Genomic DNA, 14,821 nt, shown 5'->3' on the forward strand with positions numbered 1-14,821 from the left:
ACCAACTCCCAGAGTCCACCCAAACCCATGTCCATTGAGTCGATGATGCCATCCAACCATCTCATCCTCTGTTGTCCCCTTCTCCTCCCGCCTTCAATCTTTCCGAGCATGAGGGTCTTTTCAAATGCGTCAGTTCTTTACATCAGCTGGCCAAAGTACTGGAGTTTCAGCTTCAACATCAGTCCTTCCAATGAATATTCAGGACTTATTTCCTTTAGGATGGACTGGTTGGATCTCTTTGCAGTCCAAGGGACTCTCAAGAGTCTTCTCCAACACCACAGTTCAAAAGCATCAATTCTTCAGTGCTAGAAAGCTTTCTTTATAGTCCAACTCTCACATCCATACATGACTACTGGAAAAACCATAGCCTCGACTAGATGGACCTTTGTTGGCAAAGTAATGTCTCTGCTTTTGAATATGCTTTCTAGGTTGGTCATAACTTTCCTGCCAAGGAGTAAGTGTCTTTTAATTTCATGGCTGCAGTCACCATCTGCAGTGATTTGGAGCCCCCCAAAAAATAACGTCTGCCACTTTTCCACTGTTTCCCCATCTATTTCCCATGAAGTGATGGGGCCGGATGCCATGATCTTAGTTTTCTGAATGTTGAGCTTTAAGCCAACTTTTTCACTCTCCTCTTTCACTTTCATCAAGAAGCTCGTTAGTTCTTCTTCACTTTCTGTCATAAGGGTGGGGGTCGTCTAAATATCTGAGGTTATTGGTATTTCTCCCAGAAATCTTGATTCCAGCTTGCTGGAAAAGCAGAAAAGGCAAGTGTGACAGATGTTATTTGTTCTTCAGTGGGATATTTCATCCAATGTCTTAGATTTTCCAGGGCAGTTATACAAAAAGAGTTAATCATCCCTAAGTTATTGTCACCCAGAGGGAGAGTCCTAGTGACATACCGACTGAGTCTTAGTCACTATTTGCTCAAGAACTTCCTTATCAAGGTAATAGGTGACTCAAAGTTGTTAGTAATGGAAGATACTTTGGATAGGAAGGCTTGGGAGTCATAAAGTTCTGAGAGACAGGAATGGTGCCCTGAATTCAGCCAGATTCAGTCACTGATTCACACACTGATTTATTCATTCATTCACTGAAGGCATATTCATCGACACGTAGAACACATCAGAGGTTGTCAAAGGTGCTGGGACACAGCAACGGACCAAATGGACAAGGGTTCTGCTCTCCCTCAGCTTATGTTTAGTTTATAGGAGAAGCTCTGTCCTGGAGACCAGAGGTGAAGGGAGGAGGGTCTGGTGCACAGGAGGACAGGGACCAAGGATTTCTCAGGACCCAGCAGTGACCCTAGCCAATCTCCACTGGACCATGGGGCTCCCTCTTGGTGTATCTTTAGCTCCTGTCCAGAAGTCTGAGGGGCCAGAGCAGTTCTCTTCCTGACTCAGGAACAGGGACTGGATCAGATTCCGAAGCTGAGGGGCTCAGAGACCCCAACAAGGAGAAACCAGGAACAGGAGAACTAGAAAACCTTCTCGTTTTCTTCTAATCTTCAGGCCGTTGATCCCTTCACACCATTATCAACTTGTAATTGATCTGAATTCTAAGCTCTTATTCTTTTTATTTTAATGATTTTTTTTTTCACATAAATAGGAGATGGTGACTCACCTCTAAGACTGTTCTTAAGATTTCAACATGTAGTTATCACCATAAATACACATTGGCCCCACTGGCTGGAGTGTTCAAGAAAGCAGTTTCATAAACCTCCTTTTCTCGTCTTCTTGTAGAGAAGGTCAGAGATCCAAGTAACTGCCTAATTCAACTTTTTTACCCTTTATCCTATGTTTTCAACGTACTCAGAACTTTCTTACTCCTACTAAGGCCCTTCACTTTCTTAGAAAGCTTCCCATCCCTTAACTTCATCCCTGGTGGCTTCTTTCTCTCCTTTCAGTATCTTGTCTCAGGAAAAAAGGTTGCATGAGTTTCCTATGGCTTCTGTAACACAAACTCAGTGGCTTGAAAAAGTAGACATTAATTCTCTGACAGGTCTGGTGGTCAGAAGTCCAAGATCAAGGTGTCAGCAACTTCTGTGACTTGGAGCAAGTCATTTAAACTGGAAATAGTACTGCTATCCAAAATAAGTAATTTCATAGAAGGTAAGCCCAGGAAAATCATAAAGTACCATGTAAACACAAGGTCTGCCACAATTCTGGTTTTCATTGTTTCAGCAATGTGCTATAAATGACCACTGAACAGCTAAAATTTGAGCCAACATATGACCCAACATTCAGAAAACGAAGATCACGGCATCCGGGCCCATCACTTTATGGGAAATAGATGGGGAAACAGTGGAAACAGTGTCAGACTTTATTTTTTGGGGCTCCAAAGTTACTGCAGATGGTGACTGCAGCCATGAAATTAAAAGACGCTTACTCCTTGGAAGAAAAGTTATAACCAACCTAGATAGCATATTCAAAAGCAGAGACATTACTTTGCCGACTAAGGCCCGTCTAGTCAAGGCTATGGTTTTTCCTGTGGTCATGTATGGATGTGAGAGTTGGACTGTGAAGAAGGCTGAGCACTGCAGAATTGATGCTTTTGAACTGTGGTGTTGGAGAAGACTCTTGAGAGTTCCTTGGACTGCAAGGAGATCCAACCAGTCCATTCTGAAGGAGATCCACCCTGGGATTTCTTTGGAAGGAATGATGCTAAAGCTGAAGCTCCAGTACTTTTTTGGCCACCTCATGCGAAGAGTTGACTCATTGGAAAAGACTCTGATGCTGGGAGGGATTGGGGGCAGGAGGAGAAGTGGACGACCGAGGATGAGATGGCTGGATGGCATCACTGACTCGATGGACGTGAGTCTGAGTGAACTCCGGGAGTTGGTGATGGATAGGGAGGCCTGGCGTGCTGCGATTCATGGGGTCGCAAAGAGTCGGACACGACTGAGCGACTGAACTGAACTGAATGACCCAACAATCCTGCTCCCAGGCATATACTGGACAAAATTCGAATTCAAAAAATACTTGCACCCTAATGTTCTTTGCAGCACTATTTACAATAGCCAAGACAAGGAAGCAGCCTAAATGTCTATCAGTTCAGGAATGGTTAAAGAAGAGTGGTATATACATACAATGGAATACTACTCAGTCATAAAGAAGAATAAAATAATGCCATTTGCGGCAACATGGATGAACCTAGAGATTACCATACGAAATGAAGTCAGAGAAAGAAATCTATTCACTTTCTATGTGAGATCTTACAAATGATATAAGTGAACTTATTTACATAACAGAAACAGACTTGCAGACTTCGAAAAGAAACTTAGGGTTACCAACATAGGAAAGATGAGGCATGGGAAGGATAAATTAGAAGTTTGGGATTAATGCCTACACGCTACTGCATTTACAACAGATAGCCAACAACAGCCCACTGTATAGCACAGGGAACTCTACTCAATAATCTGTAATGATGTAAATGCTAAAAAAAATTGAAAAAGAACAGACACATGTATATGTATTAATATCAATATAAATGAATCACTTTGCTGTTACACCTGAAACCAGCTCAACACTGTAAATCAACTAAACTCCAATATAAAATAAAATTTTAAAAAATGAGACTTCACATAATGTATTTATCTCTTTTTATTGGTAAAACTTGTAACAAACGCATCCATACGTACAAACTAACATTATACTTGTTCCTCAGAAAGGTGACAAAAATTCCCTGGAATTCATGAGTGTTGTTTACCCAACAAATATTTATTGAGTGCCATGTTAGGAATTGCTCTGCAGAAAAGTAGTGCCTGAAATGGATACAACCCCACCCTGCTGGAATAGAATTCATGCAGGGGAGAAGAAGAGTTGTTCTATCGCTCAGTTGTGCCCCCACAACTGAGCGACCCCATGGACTGTAGCACGCCAGGCCTCCCTGTCCATCACCAACTCTTGGAGTTCACTCAGACTCATGTCCTTCGAGTCGGTGATGCCATCCAACCATCTCATCCTCTGTTGTCCCCTTCTCCTCCTGCCCTCAATCTTTCCCAGCATCAGGGTTTTTTCTAATGAGTCGGCTCTTTGCATCAGGTGGCCAAAGTATTGGAGCTTCAGCTTCAGCATCAGTCCTTCCAGTGAATATTCAGGGAGAGTGAACAGGGTAAAAAAGGAAAATGTCAAAGGAAAATTACATAATGACAAGGGCTTTAGGGAAAAAAAAAAGTCAGGCTGTGTTAGATGAAAAATGGATTAAATTTTAGACGTGGGAAGAGGTTTCCCAGGAGAGAGAGGATCCTGTCTGGTGTTTGGGGGAGGCCAGCTGGTGCCCTGAGGACCAGCAGGACTGGGGCAAGAGGAGAGATCTGAGAGATGGAGGCCTCAGAGTGGGGAGGGGAAACTCAGGGGCCTCGAGCTCTTCCTCTGAGTCACCCTGGGCCACTGGAGGGCTTCAGCTGAGGAGAGAGGGTCTGACAGATGTTTTAACAGGATCCCTCTGGATGCTGTTTTGAGACCAAATACAGTGTTTAGAAGCCTTTAGAAATAAGTATTCAAATGTGCAAGTCACACTGACAAATCATTTTTAAAATGTCAAATTATATTTGCAGCCAATTAAGCCAACTAGGCTCCATTCCCCATGGGGGCTTGGTGTGCAGTGACTGCCAATGTCAGGTGGTATATGCAGCCTGTTGCCTGTGTGGGTTGCCCTAAGGGACCTTGGAAACAGCCCTTTCCAGGGGACATTCATAACTGGCCCGCTGCCCTCAGTCTAGGCTGAAGACTGGTATGTGCAGTGCCTTTGGAAAGGCCTAGGGCACAGTGGCCAGGGTCCACACTGGTCAAGTCATAAAGTCCATCCACACCAAGCTGCAGAACAAGGAGCATCCGACCGAGGCCCTCTGCAAGACCAAGTTCAAGTTCCCTGGCTGACAGAAGGTCCACATCTCCAAGAAACGGGGATTTGCTTAGTTTAACGTGGATGAATCTGAAACATGGTGGCTGAAAAGCGGCTTATCCCGGATGGCTGAGGGGCCAAAGTGAAAAGTGACGTCACTCAGTCGTGTCCGACTCTTTGCGACCCCATGGACTGTAGCATGCCAGGCTCCTCCGTCCATGGGGTTTTCTAGGCAAGAGTACAGGAGTGGGTTGCCATTTCCTTCTGCAGGGGATCTTCCCAAACCAGGGATTGAACCCAAGTCTATGCCCATTATAGGCAGATGCTTTACATCTGAGCCACCGGGGAAGATACGAGGGGTCAAATACATCCCTAATTATGGCCCCCTGGACCAATGGTGGGCCTGCACTCATGACAGCCTTGGTACTTTTCCCTGCTCACTCTCGCTTACCACTAAATCCTACTTCCCTGTCCAAATAAAATGTCAAATTATGCCAATTGTACCTCAATAAAACTGAAACAAATGAAGGAAGGAATGAGTGAGTGAATGAATGAGTAAAATGTCAACTTTTTTTCTAATTAAACCAGATCAGGTGGTTCTTTCAGGGAAATAGTCCACTCGTTTTTCTATATAAACACCAAAGTTAAGGGTGAAAATAAAGGAACAAGAGACAACCAGCTAGTTTCCTCAAGTATTCTTCTCCCTTGTTATTGAGTGCGTTCAAGCTCAGAGAGGGAAGGGCTTCCTTGATCTCCTCCCCTCTTCCCAACGAGGGAGACCCAGCTGTTCCGAGGGTGGCCCACCTCCGGGACAGCCACCGTGGGAGAACAAAGGAGGCCTGAATGCAGCCCTGTGACGGACCGTCTGGCACAGCCCGGGGCACCTCCTACACAACTGGCTTGGCGTCTTCCTCTGCTGCCCAGGCTGGTCCAGGAAAAGAGCATCACTGGTCAGCCCTCTCTAGGCGTTAAAGATGCTATAAGCCTCGATCACGGGCCAGACGTTTCACAGATAGCTGCCAACAGAAACCAAACAATTGGATATAATAAAATATATATTGGCCATAAAGAAAAACGAAATGCTGACACAGGTTACAACCTGGATGATCCTTGAGAAGAGTAGGCTGAGTGAATGAAGCCAGTCACAAAAGACGCTTGCTCCTTGGAAGGAAAGCTATTATGACAAACCCAGACAGTGTATTAAAAAGCAGACGTCATCGCTTTGCTGACAAAGGTCCGTCTAGTCAAAGTTATGGTTTTTCCAGTTGTCATGGACGGATGCGAGAGTTGGACCATAAAGAAAGTGGAGTGGTGAAGAACTGATGCTTTCAAACTGTGGTGTTGGGGAAGCCTCTTGAGAGTCCCTTGGACTGCAAGGAGATCAAACTAGTCAATCCTAAAGGAAATCAACCCTGAATATTCATTGGAAGGACTGATGCTGAAGCTGAAGCTCCAATACTTTGGCCACCTGATGGGAAGAGCTGACTCATTAGTAAAGACCCTGATGCTGGGAAAGATTGAGGGCAGGAGGAGAAGGGGACAATAGAGGATGAGATGGTTGGATGGCATCACTGACTCAATGGACGTGAGTTTTGAACAAGCTCTGGGAGATAGCTAAGGACAGAGAAGCTTTGTGTGCTGCAGTCCATGGGGGTCAGAAAGAGTGACGGAACGACTGATCAACGAAGCAAAAACGGTGCACTGTTGTTCATGGGAAAGCACAGAGCAGGCAGGCAGAAGGCAGATCCGCGATTACACAGGGCTAGCAGGGGAGAGAAGGGCTGACGGGGTGGCGGCTAATGGGAACAGAGCTTCTTTCTGAGGTGATAGAAATGTCCTAAACGTGACTGGGGTGATGGCTGCACAGATTTGTGGATATTCCTAAAACCACTGAACCATATACTTCACATGGGTCAATTGTGCAGTATGTGGATTATATCGCAATACAGGTGTTTAGGTGAGTTTCTGTAGTATATAGCTTGAAAAGACCAAGTCAGACTGATACAGAGGCTCTGACCTGTTGCCTTGGGAGCAGGGGGCTGATGGCCACCTGCCTGCTGGGTGTTCTGTATGATAGAAGTGCCCTCTGGCTCCCTGCACGTGGGGAAAGTCATGGGAGAAATGTCTCACCAGGGACTGACTACATAATTTGCAGAGCTTTCTGCAAAATGGAGGGAGAAGGCAATGGCAGCCCACTCCAGTACTCTTGCCTGGAAAATCCCATGGACGGAGGAGCTTGGTAGGCTGCAGTCCATGGGGTCGCTGAGGGTCGGACACGACTGAGCGACTTCATTTTCACTTTTCACTTTCATGCATTGGAGAAGGAAACGGCAACCCACTCCAGTGTTCTTGCCTGGAGAATCCCAGGGATGGGGGAGCCTGGTGGGCTGCCATCTGTGGGATCGCACAGAGTTGGACATGACTGAAGCAAGTTAGCAGCAGCAGCTACAAAATGGGAAAGAGACTCTTATATATATATATATAAAATTGTTATTAAGGGAATTCCCTGGAAGTCCAGTGGTTAGGACTTTGCACTTTCACATATGAGACCACGGTTCAATCCCTGGTGGGAGAACTAAGATCCCACAATTCTCGGGTCATGACCAAAAAAATAATAAATAAATAAATGAAAATGTAATTTTTTAAAAAATGTAAAACTTTTAAAGTATTAAGAATTTCATGATGGCAACTGGGACCTGGTCCCCTCATTGTCCCTTTTTCCAGGTGTGGAGGTGGGGAAGGGGTGTGTCCCTGTGAGTCATCTCTGCTTTGTTTTAATAAGGGGGCAAATACAAGACTGTTTCTTTGCTCAGAGAGCTGGGGCACCTCCTGTAGAGTTCTGTGAGAACCTTCCAGAAGATGAGTCCTGGGGTTCTTCCCCTTGACAGCTGAGAGTGGTGGGTGGTCTCTCCTCTTCACCCTCAACCAGAATAAAGAGGCAAGTTTGAGGTGACAACTCTGGCATTTAGAGGTAAAGCCAGCATTAGCTGTAATGAGAAGAGGTGATTTACATAATGACTGTAAACCAGAGACACTAACAACTCCTTGAGTCTGAAATAGACATAGACGCTGGAATTCATAAGAGTAAAGAAACAAGGGAAAATGTCTTGCAGCAATTGGAAAGCCATTCCTCAAAAGAACGTGAAACAAGAGGGAGGCAGGACACAACCTTTGAAAGAATGAGATACCAGTTGAGGATATGACATAAACTGGTTAGAATCATCTAGGTCCAAGATGGCAGAAGACTCAACTTCCAGTGGACCCTGAGCCTTAGTATACGCTCATTGCAATACACAGCTGCTGTTTAGTCACCAAGTCGTGTCTGACACTTTGCGACCCCATGGACTGTAGACCACCTGGCTCCTCTGTCCATGGGATTTGCCAAGAAAGAATACTGGAGTGGGTTGCCATTTCCTTCTCCAGGGGATCTTCCCAACCCAGGGATTGAACCCAACTCTCCTGCATTATAGGAGATTCCTTACCATCTGAGCCGCCAGGGACGATAATACATTACCATAAGCTAAATGACACACCCACAGGTGCCCTGACAGTTCCAAGGCTGATCATAAAAGGCCAAAAAGTGGGCGGTGGCCCAATTCCTGGAAATCTCCATTCCTTCTCTAAAGTAGTTGGAACAATCCTCCCGCTCATTAGCCTATGAAATTTCCCAGCCCATAAAACTAACCACCCCATATCTCAGAGCCTCTGGCCTTCTGAGATGGCCCACACTCTGCCTGTGGAATGTGTTTCTCCGGGGGCTATTTTTGCCTTTTAGATGGACCGAATTTTGTCTATGAAATGTGTATCTCTCTCAATAAATTCACTTCTTATCTATCACTTTGGCTTTCACGGAATTCCTTCTGTGCATAAAGAACCTGAAGAACATAAAGAACATAAAAAGAACCTGAGCCTCATTAAGTCCTGGGACCAGGGGTGTGATCTCAACTGAAGGGGTTCAAATCCTAATCTGGGTTTTGACTGGGTTCGAGTCCCAGCCTGAGGGGAGCAGTTTCAAATGGACATAACATACATACCCGGTTTTAATGATTATTCATGTGTTGCTTTTGTCACATTCCTGGGCTTTACAATGTTAATCCAGGTTTTATGTTGTCACCAAAAGTGGCAACGTAAATTAGCCTTCCTTAATCACTGGCTGGACTGGCGGGTGTAGCAGTGACTAACTCTTCGTTTGTGTGAAGACTAGCAGCTCAGTGTCCAGTTTGCAAGACAAATAGTCAGGCTGGTGCTCAAAGCATCATTCAGTCCAGTGTGTACTGTGGGAATCATTTTGTGATTCAGAACACACACACACCTCTGAAATCCTATATCTCCTCAGATCTGACTCACACTGCAGACACATTTATTTAGGGATTATCAATTCTTCAGAATACAACGGGTCCCTCTTACTATTTTTGTTGTTCAGACTTGCCTAAAGCCTGTCATCATGCAGCTTAATATCACAGTGGATTTTGAAGGCGGCTCATATACTCTGAGAGCACTGCCTTATAAGGAAATATGACTGCGTCAGGGAGTCATGGGGGCAGCTGGCCTGGAACGGGGCCCCAGGCCCACCAGTAAATAGTCTTATGACCAACAGCAAGAACTGATGCTCCGTAGGCTTTAGATTCCTTATAAAAACAGAAGTTAGTCTCACTTATTACCTCTCTTTTTTTTTTCCAATTTTAAAATTCAGTGTTTATTCCTTGATATCCTGCCACCAAAGGCCAGAGAATTACAGTGAAATCATGCGCGCCTATGGACGGCATTGGTCTTGATCTTATTCCTTGCTATGAGTCAAGATCCTGCTTAGAGTGTAGAACTGGGTGGTCATTAGAGGTGGCTGAAGGGGATGGTGGGATCAACCCTTGCAGGGTCAAGGGAGCTCTGGCTTATTTGTCACAACCTTGTACATGCCAGGCATTGTTCTAAGAGTTTAAGAAACTTTAACTCACTTAATCATCCAGCGGCCCTAGGAGAAAAGCACAGCTATTATGCAAATGATGGAGAAGGAAACTGAGGCCCAGACAGTTTATGTAGCTTACCAAGGCTGCAGCTGGACAGCTAATGAAAGGCTGAGCTGGGATTGCTCCCCAGGGAGACTGGCCCATCAAAGGATAAGATCACAGGCTTGCTCTATCTAGTTGCCCTGCCTTCCTGCCCACAAGGATCAATCACAAGGGACCAATTTTTGGGCCCCAAAATCACTGCAGATGGTGACTGCAGCCATGATGCTTACTCCTTGGAAGGAAAGTTGTGACCAACCTAGACAGCATATGAAAAAGCAGAGACATTACTTTGGCAACAAAGGTCCATCTAGTCAAGGCTATGGTTTTTCCAGGAGTCATGTATGGATGTGAGAGTTGGACTATAAAGAAAGCTGAGCACTGAAGAATTGATGCTTTTGAACTGTGGTGTTGGAGAAGACTCTTGAGAGTCCCTTCGACTGCAAGGAGATCCAACCAGCCCATCCTAAAGGAGATCAGTCCTGGGTGTTCATTGGAAGGACTGATGTTGAAGCTAAAACTCCAATACTTTGGCCACCTGATGAAAACAGCTGACTCATTTGAAAAGACCCTGATGCTGGGAAAGATTGAGGGCAGGAGGAGAAGGGGACAACAGAGGATGAGATGGCTGGACAGCTTCACTGACTCGATGGACATGAGTTTGAGTAAACTCTGGGAGTTGGCAACGGACAGGGAGGCCTGGTCTGCTGCAGTCCATGAGGTCACAAAGAGTCGAACACAACTGAGCGACTGAGCTGAACTGAATGAGGCTGCCAGAAGCAGATGAAATTAACACAGGACATTAGGGGCAGTTTTTGACCTTCCATAGTCACATGTTGGCTGTTTTGAGGAATCTTAAAGAGAATAGAAGCAAACTACCTGCTCTTGAGTAGTGTGGGACCAGCCTGGGGGGGGTCCAGTGGTGCTGCTAGGGTGCTGAATCACCCCAGGTTGGCCTGGATTCTGGGAACCTCTGCCAGCAGACAGGCATGAGTAGAGGGCAACTGCATGGTGTACACATCGTGTGCCTAACTGCTGTGTGAGGTGAAGGGAGATGGGGGTGCTTTAAAATTTAATTTCATTTGTTCCTTTTTAAAATTATCTTCCATTTATTTTTGGCTGTGCTGAGTCTTCGGTGCTCTTCGCAGGCTTTTTCTCGTTGCAGAGAGCAGGGGCTACCCTAGCTTCAGTTCAGGGACTTCTCATTGCAGTGGCTTCTGTTGCAGAGTGCATGCTCAGTAGTTGAGGTGCATGGGCTTAGTTGCTCCACAGGATATGGAATCTTCCGAGACCAGTGATGGAACCCATGCCCACTCCGTTGGCAGGTGGACTCTTAACCACTGGAACACCAGGAAGTCCTCACCTGTTCCTTGACCCTAACATGTATCAGTAGAATAACTCCTGCCAGACATGACCCAGCGACTGCAAGGTGAATGGTCAGTAAAGGAAACACAGGTGGAAGAATATGAATGAATTTTTTTCAGTCACTCAGTCGTGTCTGACTCTTTGCGACCCCATGGACTATAGCACACCAGGCCTCCCTGTCCTTCACAATCCCCCAGAGTTTGCTCAAACTCATGCCCATTGAGTCAGTGATGCCATCCAACCATCTAATCCTGTGTCATTCCCTTCTCCTCCTGCCCTCAATCTTTCCCAGCATCAGGGTCTTTTCAAATGAGTTGGCTCTTCATATTAGGTGGCCAAAGTATTGGAGCTTCAGCTTCAGTATCAGTCCTTCCAATGAATATTCAGGGTCAATTTCCTTTAGGATGGACCTGGATCTCATTGCAGTCCAAGGGACTCTCAAGAGTTTTCTTCCACACCACAGTTTGAAAGCATCAATTCTTTGATGCTCAGCCTTCTTTATGATCCAACTCTCACATAACTACTGAAAAAACACAGCTTTGACTAGACAGACCTTTATCCACAAGGTGAATGAATGAATTAAATTATATCTAAGTGCATTTCCTCCTCCACTGCCTACCCCCTTCTAGGATTTCCAAAGTCTCACATTTGTGTATGGCATTTGCAGAACTGCAGACTTTATTTTTACTTCTCCAAGAGCAGGGCCTAAGCCTTTACTCATCTGTCTTCTCAGCAGCTGACACTGTTTGCTGAATGAATAAATGATATTCCTCAGACCATATGACGTCTGCTGCAGCTGGAAACTGCTTCAAACTGTATATTGCCTATTGATTAAGATTTCAAGGTAAATACAGACATGTTTCGAAGGAGCCATTTTTGTTGTGGTGGTTTTTACAGGATGACTAGGTAAGCTAATCGTTTTTAATAATTACATCTGGATTCTACAGAACTCTACGTGGATTTTACTCTCTAGAAATTTAGTACTTATAATGCACTCATTCTGCTATAATTCCTCTTTCTTCCTCTCTTCGATGAGCTTCCTTCTTTCTTAAAGGAAGAGTTAAGGCTACTCCTACACTCAGCTTGACATGGTTTATCTGGTCATTTCAGCCCATGCACGTCCCAACTTTTAATTTCCTTCTAACACCTTCGACTTTTGATCTTGAAGCACAAGGGTCATACTTTTATTGGGTTTAATTCACTGGAAAACCCGATGTTCCTTGTGAATCAAGCCATAATAGTCAATGAATAATCACAGGCTGCAGCCATGCCGGGTTTTAGTTCTGCTGAGTAACTAGGAAACCGACTAATAACAGGAAGGTAAAAAATGTTAGGAACCCCGGTACAGCCCCAAAACTAGGATAAGCCGTTTGATTATGGGCCAGTGACCCAGCCAAACATAGAGGGGGTTAGTTACTGAGTAGGACCCAGGGTAAGGGGGCTGCTTGGCTGAGCCCAGGGCTCCTGGGAAGAGGAACAGGGAGTGCCAGAAGTCTGGGTGGGAGTCAAGAGTCCAAGCTGTGGGTAACCTGAGCTTCTTCTCTCTCTCTCAGCTGCTGTACTTTTTCCAGCTCTGCACTTATGCTCCTGGCTAGATTATTTTCTATAAGTTTTCATGCATTTATATCTGAGAGGGTAGGAATGATTTTTTTCATATATTAATGTATATATTTTAAAGGATTTTTCATAAAATGCTCCCAGAGGGGAGCTTGGAAAAATACATGTAATAGCTATATCATTTTGAACCTCTCTCTACCAGGTGATGGACAAATTTGCAAATCTGGCTCTGTGCTGAGCTCCCATCACAGCCTAATGACATGGTGGCATAATCACCCCTTGCTTCTATACAGCTGAGAACCGCCCCAAGGTTTAGCAAGTCAGAGCACAGGGAAAGCTCGTTGTCACCAGTGGACTGTCTTCAAAATCCTGTGACCCTTCTTTTGATGATGTCTTTCTGCTCAGATGTGCTGGAAACGCCCCTCCTCTCTGAGCTCTTCAAGGAAGAAAGATGTCTTCCCAAAGATCACTGGGTCTCAGGGGCCCCCTAGCCCTGATACCCATGGATACGGGAGCAGCTGCTATGAACAAGGCAGCCCCACTCAGGGCAACTGAACTTGACCTAATGGCTGTCTTTTCCAAGTTTCTCAGATGCTTTCAGTAGCCTAGGGGGAAAGTCCCTCTGTTAGCTGAAACTGCAGCCCGAATGAGTCAGTATTTTCCGGTACAGTTAAAAAAAAATAAAAAGGTAGCATACTCTTCATGTCTCCATGGTAACTTACTATGGATCTGTATCCCACTTATGAAATTCCTTCCTGATCTATCTATCTATGATTTCTGATCCAGGCCTGAATGTACACAGAGAAGCCATTAAAATCCGTTCAATCTGCTGGAACTATCAACCGTTTCTGCTCCTGGTGATTTGAGCTGTATAGACCCAGCCTCTGACCTATGCAATGGTGAGTCCTGGAGACCCTCAGGTACCTGAAAACATTAAGGTGCAATACTATCTCAGTTATCTGAACAACTCCTGGGTTCAGGGTTGCCATGGAAACCGGGAACGTTGGCAAGAGAGAAATGAAGGCTGTCTCCCTCTCCCTTCACAGCACTGCGGTTTCTGAGATGCACCAACTTCCAGTCCCTGGCCTTGCCTAAGCTGAGCTATTTCATTCTACACCCACCTTTGGGAAACTAAATCTTCCACCAAAATACTGAGAATCTGATCTGAATCTGAATAGGAAATGTGCACATTTCTAGCCAGAGACTCAAGTATTTCCTGCTAAAAATGGAAACGGGAGGTACCGGTCACAGTTTTGACCATAGTTGGAAGTCAGATAAACTGGAGTTTCAACCCTGAATCTCCCATTTGTATGTCTTCTGACTGGGCAAGTTATTTGCCCTAAGGGTCAGTTCTCTCATATATAAAGCGAGGACAATGAGGCCTTGGAGAATTATCACGGAGGACTAGCCCAGGCGCTAGAGGTAAAGAACCCGCTTGCCAATGCAAGAGATGAAAGAGATGCGGGTTCAATCCCTGGGTTCAAAGATCCCCTGGAGGAGGAAATGGCTATGCTCTCCAGCGTTCTTGCCTGGAGTATTCCATGGACAGAGGAGCCTGGCGGGCTACAGTCCAGGGAGTCGCAAAGAGTCTGCACGACTGAAGCCACTTGGCACAACCCAGGGAAGCCCAGCCAAGGCTGGTTATCACCAAGGCACCGCTCAACTCTAGGGGCGCCTCTCACACGGAGGCTGCAGGATCGGGGCGAGGGGGGTGCTTCCCGGGGCAGGGGGACTTCGTGACCGACCGAGGGTCCACTTCGTACCTTTGTCATCTCAGCGTGTTTCCCGACAGAACGCTCGGAATAAAAACTATCGGAAATCATAAGTCTATAAGCATGTCCAAGAATGGGGCCACAGTGAGTCCTCCAGTGGACCAAACCCCGCGGCCACTCGGTGGCACCAGCGCTAGCTAGCTACTCCGGTCCTGCCAAGGCACCTTTGGGGGTTAAAGCGGCGGACCCGGGAGAGAAAGAAAGAAAGATTCGTCCTGAGCTCCCGGGACACACACGGCCCGGGGCGCCAGACTTTCGGAGGCCCAGGCCCGCAGCGGC

At 45.8% G+C, this 14,821-nt stretch overlaps 1 pseudogene; it reads left to right on the plus strand.

The window, feature by feature from the left end:
- Nucleotides 1-4,552: 4,552 nt before the first annotated feature.
- LOC138093809 (small nucleolar RNA SNORA70) lies at nt 4,553-4,679 on the plus strand (annotated as a pseudogene).
- Nucleotides 4,680-14,821: the final 10,142 nt, after the last annotated feature.

The sequence above is a fragment of the Capricornis sumatraensis genome, chromosome 1 (genome assembly GCF_032405125.1).
Source record: "Capricornis sumatraensis isolate serow.1 chromosome 1, serow.2, whole genome shotgun sequence".
NCBI lineage: Eukaryota > Metazoa > Chordata > Mammalia > Artiodactyla > Bovidae > Capricornis > Capricornis sumatraensis.